This window comes from Leptodactylus fuscus, chromosome 4, assembly GCF_031893055.1.
Source record: "Leptodactylus fuscus isolate aLepFus1 chromosome 4, aLepFus1.hap2, whole genome shotgun sequence".
Classification (NCBI taxonomy): domain Eukaryota; kingdom Metazoa; phylum Chordata; class Amphibia; order Anura; family Leptodactylidae; genus Leptodactylus; species Leptodactylus fuscus.
In genome coordinates this window covers 73,510,950-73,520,233 of record NC_134268.1, presented here as the reverse complement: position 1 = coordinate 73,520,233, position 9,284 = coordinate 73,510,950, and the positions used below count along the sequence as shown (strand labels likewise).

Genomic DNA, 9,284 nt, shown 5'->3' with positions numbered 1-9,284 from the left:
AGTGTCATTTGTGTATCATAATGTGAATATAGTTGTATAAGCTTTTTGGGTTTTAGGCACTGCCAAGTTATTTATTACCACCCGCTCCCTTATAATGATGATGATGACGCCAAAGTCACTGTGGGTGTTCAGAGCTCACAGCTTTGGTTGACATTTGTCTTGCTCTCTGTCGGTACCAGCTGTCTTTTTGGATACCGTAAAGTTATGTTGACTTTATTAACAGCTATAGAAGCTTTAGCCAGGTTGTGACGGTGTGTAACCCTAACAACACTAAGTGGGATACACATTAATAGTCTGTCTATGTACGCTAAACGTATCACTGAAGTAATTTTTTTTCCCTCTCCCCTAATATAAGAAAGGGACAAACATTAGACCTAGACCGGGGTTCGAGGCTTGTAAAAATCCCGTATTATTTGTTCTTCATGATGTGAAATATGTGTTGAAAAGCAACCCAAGATGAAGTCAGCCATGTGTGCCAGTGTGTTACTTGGCATGCCTTTGCTGGCCCCAACTGTAAGGGTCACTCTCCATTTCCTCCATTTTCCACTCCCCTTCACACCATTTGTGGTGAAGCAATGGGATGCACTGAAGTGCACCCTCTAGCCTCGTGTGGGACAGGGACATCAGATGCCACTCCAACCCCCTCGTCTTCCTCCGCCAGCCAATGGTGCGAAGATGAGAGGAGTGTGCTCTGAATGTTTTCTGCCTAGCAGAGGCTAGTTCTCACTTACGAAAATGGCCCCACTTTGACCTGTATATCAGGCACAATGGTGTAGGTTTCAAAGAAACATGGCACCAACAAGTTGGAAAACGTGGGCCATGCGTGGACCGTGTTTGAGTCTGGCAAGCTCCAGATCTGCTAGCAGGTTCCAGCCATTATCACAGGCGCAAAAATGCCAGGCCCCAGGTGTAGCAGGGAAAAAAAAATGCCATCTCAGCCAGGATGGCATCCCTGACCTCGGAGGCGCTGTGCTGTCTGTCCCCCAAGCTGATCAGTTTCAGCACGGCCTGCTGACATCTCCCCATGCCAGTGTTACAGTGTTTTCCGCTAGTAGCTGGGTTGGAGGTTGCAGCATCGTAGGGTTTCAGTCTACTCCTGCCATGAATTTTGGCCTGGGAGAGGAGATAGGCCACCCCAGTTTGCACCCGGGGAACAGACTCCACCACATTCACCCTGCCTGTCATTAAAGATAAGCACTGCAGCATCCCTGACCACAGGCGCTTGTCCATGTGTCGGTGGTCAAGTGGACCTTGCAGCAAAGCGCAGAGCTCTGGGCCCGACTGATGTTATGGGACACATGCAGGCGTAAGGCAGGGACAGCACACCAAGAGAAGTAGTAACGGCTAGGCCCAGCATAGGGAGGTGCCCCAGCTGCCATCTGCTGACGGAAGGCCTGGGTCTCCAGAAGCATAAACAAACACCAACATCTCCAGGGCCAGCAGTTTATCGATGAGGCTGTTAAAGGCTTGGGCATGGGGGTGGGTTGTGTTGTACTTCTGATTGCAATGAAAAGCTTGGGAAATGTGGAGTGGCTGGGAAGAGGCGCATGATGGTGCAGGCCAAAAGGGCGCATGAGGGTGAACTCCCCAATGTGTCAGAGATAGGTGTGTAGGTGTCCTTGCATCATATACTTGCACCATATTTGGCTTTGGAAGTTAATTTTGTGCCAAAAAGTGGTTAAGACAGCGATCCCTCAGCTACTCCCGTTACACTGTCTAGTGAAATTACCATCTTTGGAAGTGGATCACCACTTGTAAGATCCCAAAGGAAGCAGGCAAGAGATGTGCAGTGCAGAAAAAAAGATGAGAAAATAAGTGTAGGCTGTAGAGCACAGAGGGATCGGAGAGGACAGAGCTGGTGTCGGCCAGGTATTCCCACAACATGCGCCTATACTTGTCCCTCCTGGTGACACTAGGCCCCTGAGTGGCAGTAATTTGTCCAGGGGGGGCCATTAACGTGTTCCAGACCTAGGAATAATTCTTCCAACAGGGTAGAGTTTTGCATGCCTTTGCTTCTACCCACTGTTTTTGCTGCTTAGCTTCCCTCCACATCTACACTGCTTTCACCCCTAAACATCACCCCAGTTTATGCCTTTGTTTCTACCCTGTTTTTTTGTTGAATTAGCTTCTCTCCACATCTACACTGCTTTAGCCCCTAAACATCACCCCAGTTTATGCCTTTGCTTCTACCCTGTTTTTTTGTTGAATTACTTTCCCTCCACATCTACACTGCTTTAGCCCCTAAACATCACCCCAGTTTATGCCTTTGATTCTACCCAGGTTTTTTGTTGATTTAGCTTCCCTCTACATCTACACTGCTTTAGCCCCTAGACATCACCCCTGTCCATGTGGGGTCGGTGGCCTCGTCATCCACCAACTCCTCTTCCAATTGCGCACTGGCCCCTTACTGCAAACCACACATGACCACAGCTTGCCCTGATGGCAACTGTGTCTCATGATCCCCACTTAGGTCCAGACAAGTCGGTGGCGGGTCCAAAACCCCAAAATTGGAAGGAAATGGCGGATGCTGCAGTATTTCTAACACCTGTTCCTGGTGCTCGGGCCTGGTCTGTGTTGTACCCTGCACCCTGCTTAACGCAGCTGCCATATCCGAAGTTGTGCTGAGCGCATGCTAATGTTTCGTGTCCAGTGCAATGGATGGGATGGGATTTCACATAAGTCTGCCACCCATGGCCACTCATGGTTGAGCAACTGAGGGAGTTGACTTTGACGAACCCGAGGGTTTTGGAGTTGGAACTACATCAAAGGTCTGTGCTGCTCACACACTCTGCTCAACACATGATATGTTTAGTGCCAGCAGTGTGGAGACGTCGCACAACAGCCGTTGTTCCAGCAGGTACAGGCGTTGTAGGAGTGCATAGAGGCTAGCAGCGGCAACTATAGACTTTAAAAACTATCCGCACAAGCGCCACACTTTCACCAGTAGCTCAGGAACATTGGGGTACCTTTTTCAAAAGATTAGCAGCAATGAGTTAAAAACGTGGCCCAGGCATGGAATATGTTGCAGGCTGCCAAGCTACAGAGCCAATCCCAGGTTACGGCCATTATCACACATGACAACATGCCTGGGCCCAGGTGCAGTGGCAAAAACCACATTGCCATCTCATCGAGGATGGCATGACTCACTTTGTAGGCAGTGTGCTGTCTGGCCCCCAAGCTGATGAGCTTCAGCACGGCCCGCTGACGTCTCCCCACACCAGTGTTGCAGCGTTTCCAGCTCGTAGCTGAGGTCAATTTAACAGCGGAGGAGGGTGGTGTTTCAGCCCTCCTCCCAGGAATGTTGTGTGGGGAGACAAGTCAGGCCACCACATTTTGCGACCCGGTCCATGCCTCAACTACATTCAACCACTGTGCCCAAATTGAAAGGTAGCGTCCCTGTCCGCATGCACTTGTCCATTCGTAACTGGTCACATGGAACTTTAGGGCTAAGCGCTGAATTTAGGGACCGCCTCATGTTTGGGGGAAAGTGCTGGTGTGGACGGCACAGTGCGGTGGCGCAGTAGACACTCTGCCCAAAAAGGGCAGAGTGTCCCCCAGCCGGGATTCCAACATCTCCTGGGCCAGATTTCTTGAGATGAGGCCGTTGAAGCCTTGGGCATGTGGGTGGGTTGCGCTGTACTTTAGCATGAAATGAAAGGCTTGGGAGATGGGGAGTTGCTGGGAAGAGGCGCATGATGGCGCGGGCAAAAGGAGAAATGGCAGGAAAAGGTGAGGATAAGGGTGAACTCCCCAAAGTGTCAGAGGCAGATGTGGAGGTGTCCTGGCTGCTGGTCTGGACTGCAGCGCCAGCCCTGTCAACAGTGGGAGAGGCAGTGGCCGCCAGGCCAAACAACGATTATCCTGCGCTTGCTCTCACCCACTGAGCCCAGGGCTTGCCTTCCAAATGATGGCACCCGCAAGAGGTGGTGAGATTCCTCTCCGCAGATCTCCAAACCATCTTGGACTTGCAAATTGCACTAAATTTGTCATGTAACTGACATGTATATGATGAGTCTATCCATTGTCTGTTCATTTTGGTGAAAGTCAGCCTGTCAGCTGACAGACAGCTGTGCTTGTCAGTGATGATGCCACCGGCTGCTTGTACCCCCAGTTTTTGCTGCTTAGCTTGCCTCCACATCCACACTGCTTTTGCCCCTACACATCACCCCTATCCATGCCTGTGCCTCTAGCCATAAGTCTGCCACCCATGGAAACTCATGGTGCAGAAAGTGAGGGAGCTGACTCTGAGGAACCCTTGGGTTTTGTAGCTGGTACTCCATCAAAGGTCTCTGCTGCTCACACACCCTGCTGAACATACGGTATCTAGGGTTAGAGCGTGTGGTGACCTCGCACAACAGTAGGTGCTTCAGGCAGATGTAGGCCTTGCTGGAGTGTATTGCGGCTAGCTCCAGGTACTGTAGACTTGGGAAAGTGGGTGTCCAAGTGCCGCACTTTCACCCTTAGCTCAGCTAATTTGGGGTATGTTTTTAAAAATCATTGCACCACTACATTGAACACGTGGGCCAGGCATGGAACGTGTTGGAGGCTGGCAAGCTCCAGAGCCCTCCAACAAGACAAAAAAGCCTGGCCCCAGGGGCAGCGGGGATAAACAAATTGCCATCTCATCCAGGATGGCATCCCTGACCTCAGAGGCAGTGTGCTGTCCGTCTCCCAAGCTGATGAGCTTCAGCCCAGCCTGCTGACGTCTCCCCACACCAGTGTTGCAGCGTTTTCAGCTCGTAGCTGGGGTCAATCTAACAGCGTAGGAGGAGGAGGGTGGTGTTTCAGCCCTCCTCCCAGGAATGTTTTGTGGGGAGACAAGTCAGGAAAATTCTTGAAACGGGAGAGTTTTGCATCTTTGCCCTTGCTGCCTATGGACATCCCTTTGCCTCTAGCCACCATTTTCCCTGCTTTGCTTGCCTCCACATCCACACTGCTTTTGCCCCTAGACATCACCCCAGTCCATGCCTTAGCTTGTACCCCCAGTTTTTCCTGCTTAGCTTGCCTCCACATCCACACTGCTTTTGCCCCTAGACATCACCCCAGTCCATGCCTTAGCTTGTACCCCCAGTTTTTCCTGCTTAGCTTGCCTCCACATCCACACTGCTTTTGCCCCTAGACATCATCCCTATCCATGCCTCTGCCCCTAGCCATAACTCTGCCACCCCTGGAAACTCATGGTGCAGAAACTTTGGGAGCTGACTTTGAGGAACCCTTGGGTTTTGTAGATGGAACTCCATCAAAGGTCTGTGCAGCTCACACACCCTGCTCAAGATATGGTATTGTAGGGTTTCAGCGTGTGTGAATGACGGACAACAGCCTGTGTTTGGACAGATGTAGGCCTTGCTAGAGTGTTTTTAGGCTAGCAGCGACTCCTGTGCACTTGCAAAAGTGGGCGCACAAGCGCCACATTTTCAACAGTAGCTTCGGTACATTTGGGTATGTTTTTAAAAAACTTTGCACCACTAGGTTAGACGTGGGCCAAACATGGAACGTGTTGGAGGCTGGCAAGCTCCAGAGCCGCTACCAGGTTCCAGCCATTATCACAGGCGTAAAAATGCCAGGCCCCAGGTGTAGCAGGGAAAAAAAATGCCATCTCAGCCAGGATGGCATCCCTGACCTCGGAGGCACTGTGCTGTCTGTCCCCCAAGCTGATGAGCTTCAGCACCGCCTGCTGACATCTCCCCACACCAGTGTTTTAGCGTTTGCCGCTAGTAGCTGTGGTGGAGGTTGCAGCGTCGTAGGGTTTCAGTCTACTCCTGCCATGAATTTTGGCCTGGGAGAGGAGATAGGCCACCCCAGTTTGCACCCGGGGAACAGACTCCACCACATTCACCCTGCCTGTCATTAAAGATAAGCACTGCAGCATCCCTGACCACAGGCGCTTGTCCAAGTGTCGGTGGTCAAGTGGACCTTGCAGCAAAGCGCGGAACTAAGGGTCCACCTGATGTTGAGTGACACGTGCTGGTGCAAGGTGGGGACGCCACACCGGGAGAAGTTGAGACGGCTAGGGACGGCATAGTGAGGTGCCACAGTTGCCATCAGGTCCGGGAAGGCGGGAGTTTCAACAAGCCGGAACGCCAACCTCTCCTGGGCCAGCAGTTTAGCGATGTTGGTGTTCTAGGCTTGCGTGGGTGGGTGGTTAGCGGTGTATTTCTGCCGGCGCTCCAATGTCTGAGAGATGGTGGGTTGTTGTAAAGAAGCGCCTGATGGTGCCTTTGATGGTGCAGGAGAAGGAGATAAGACAGAAACAGGGGAGGATGAGGGAGAAGTCAACAAAGTGGCGGAGGCAGATGAAGTGATGTCCTGGCTCGTCCTCTGGAGTGCATCGCCAGCACTGTGAGCAGAGGCAGTGGCATGAACGGCGGGCGACTTTTGTCCTGCCGTTGCTGCCTGCCACTGATTCCATTGCTTGGATTCCAAATGACGGTGCATTGAAGTGGTGGACAGGTTGCTCTTCTCAGGGCCCCTACTTGATTTCGAGAGGCAAATTGTGTAGACGACACTATATCTGTCCTCGGCGCATTCCTTGAAAAAACTCTACACCTTCAAGAAACGTGCCCTCGATGGGGGAGTTTTTCTGGGCTGGGTACAAAAGGGAACATCTTCGGACATTCCGGGTCTGGCCTGGCTTCGGCAAAGCAGCTGACCTCTGCCTCTGGACATGTCTCTGCCTCTAGCTACCCTTTTTGGTGCTGCACCTGCCTCAACATCCACACTACTTTCCCAGCTTGACATCCGCCTTGTCCAGGTGGGGTCGGTGTCCTCGTCGTCCACCACCTCCTCTTCCAACTCCTGTCTCGCCTCCTCCTCCTGCACAATGCGCATGTCAACTGGCTGCCCTGACAGCAACTGCGTCTCATCGTCGTCGATGAGGGTGGGTTGCTGGTCATCCGCCACCAAATCGACCGGAGATGGAATGGAGGAGACTCTAGTGTTTGAGCATCTGGACACAGATACTCGTCTGTTAGGTCCGTGGAATCGCGAAATGGAGGGGCAGGTTGCGGTACAGTCAAAGGAAGGGAGAACAGCTCTGGGGAGCAGGGACAGTTGGGGTTATTGTTCTGGGAAGATTGGGAATTTTGGGTGGAAGGAGGACAAGACTGTTGGGTAAGAGGAGGTAGAGGCTGACTGGCTGGAGGACAATGTGCTTTAAGCGTTATCCGACAGCCATTGCAAGACCTGTTCCTGGTTCTCGGGCCTACTAATCTTTGTACCATTCAGCCTAGTTAATGTGGAACTTTTGTGCAAAGCGCAGAACTTAGGGCCCGCCTGATGTTAAGGGACACACGCTGGTACAAGGCTCAACTCACCCTAAGTGCCAAAAACACTGCTGGTGCAAGGCTCTACTCATGCCAAGGGCCTCAATCTCTGCTGGTAGCTCAGCTTAAGGTCCTGTAACTTTGTTTGGAAGGGCTCATGTTAAGGGCTAGAAAAGTGAATTTTGGAAGGTCTTACCACATCACACACACACACACACACTCAAAATGACAGTTAAGGGTGAGGGCTTTTGGAATTCCCATTGCCTATTCCATTTGTGGTTGTCATGGGGAACGTGATTTAAAGGGGTGGTTGTTACTGTTTGTTGAGCTTAAATTGGGGTTTGTGTCCATCCATTTGGGGAGTAAAGAAGGTTTCCAGGTATTTTCCCACTTTGATAGAGGTTTTTTTGAATGTGGAAAGTGTGTAGTTGTTAGGCAGTGATGTTGGGGTAATAGAGGGTCTTTGGTGTGTTAGATGCCCCCAGACATGCTTCCCCTGCTGTCCCAGTGTCATTCCAGAGGTGTTGGCATCATTTCCTGGGGTGTCATAGTGGACTTGGTGACCCTCCAGACACGGATTTGGGTTTCCCCCTTAACGAGTATCTGTTCCCCATAGACTATAATGGGGTTCGAAACCCGTTCGAACACACGAACATTGAGCGGCTGTTCGAATCGAATTTCGAACCTCGAACATTTTAATGTTCGCTCATCTCTAATCACCACCTCCTCTACCTGTTTAATGTGTATTACTTGCACTATGGGAACTGGCAGACTACATAGTAAAGCAAGCCCCATAGTATATATTATAGATAAATTGTCTTTATTGTTGAATGCAGCACACACTTCAGATTTCGGAGGACAATCTTTTATTCCTCAACCTGCTGAACTTTTCCCTTCTCGGAGACATAGATACCATCCAAGAACTTTCTGATATCCTTGTTCTTTACTGTGGTGGCTTGCTGGATCAGAGCGGCAGAGTTTGACACAAGCGCAATATCATTGCCTTCAAGAATGAGTTCATCCTTCTGGGCTTGGGACAGTGAACAGACCACACCGGATCTCATGCGCACCCTGCGGATGTACTTTTCACCCAAGAAGTTTCTGATCTCGACGAGTGCTCCACCCTCCTGAATAATTACGTTAATGGGAAAGTGAGCGTACACAGATCTCATCTTGTAACGAAAACCCAGAGTGACACCCTTGATCATGTTCTGCACATGGCTGCAGATTGTGCGCACTGTGGCCAGCTCCTTCCTGTTACCCTACTATTTGTCAACACGGAGCTTCCTCTTCTTCCTGCCCAGTAAGCACAGTTCTAGATTGATGTGGTTGAAGTTTTTCCGCAGGCTTCCTCTGGGTCCCTTCACAGTAACTGTGCGGCCCCTCAAGGAAATTTCAACCTTGTCAGGGATGTCAACAGTCTGGTTGCTGAGAATGGTCTTCATTCTCGCTTCAGTACCAGGTGCCGGTTCTGATCTGGTGAGTCAACTGGAAATCCAAGATTTGTATTAAATTAAACTCGCCCATATAATAAGTGCAAATTTCCTTGTTACCCCTATAAATGCTGCTACTAAGAGAAGAAATACATAAAGCTCCCTCTAGTGGTTGCTGCAGGAACATAGAATGTTATCATTTTACTCTATGGCAGCATGTAGATGGGGGAAAGGTTTTAGGACACTGTGCTAAAAAAACAAAAGCTACAAAATATATCAGAAATTCTGAACTTACTGAGATGAAATAAGAATTTATCATAGATGTTGTACTCTTTCATGCCCTAGACAACTAATACCATTAACCCCTTCAGCATCCTATATATTCTAAACATAACCATAACTGAAAAGTTATTTCATTTAATAGTAAGTATTAAACATTAACCATTTAAATACCATCTAACACCAAGTATAGTAGATATTAACCCATAGTCACCTTAAAACACCTTGTATTTTGCAGAAATATCAACACTCCTCATCCTCTTAGAACACCAGAGACATTAGGTATTAACCACAAATACACCATAGCACA

The 9,284-nt window shown here is 49.9% G+C and overlaps 1 pseudogene; it reads right to left on the bottom strand.

The window, feature by feature from the left end:
- Positions 1–8,065: 8,065 nt before the first annotated feature.
- Positions 8,066–8,719, bottom strand: LOC142200355 (large ribosomal subunit protein uL6 pseudogene; annotated as a pseudogene).
- Between the last annotated feature and the right edge of the window lie 565 nt (positions 8,720–9,284).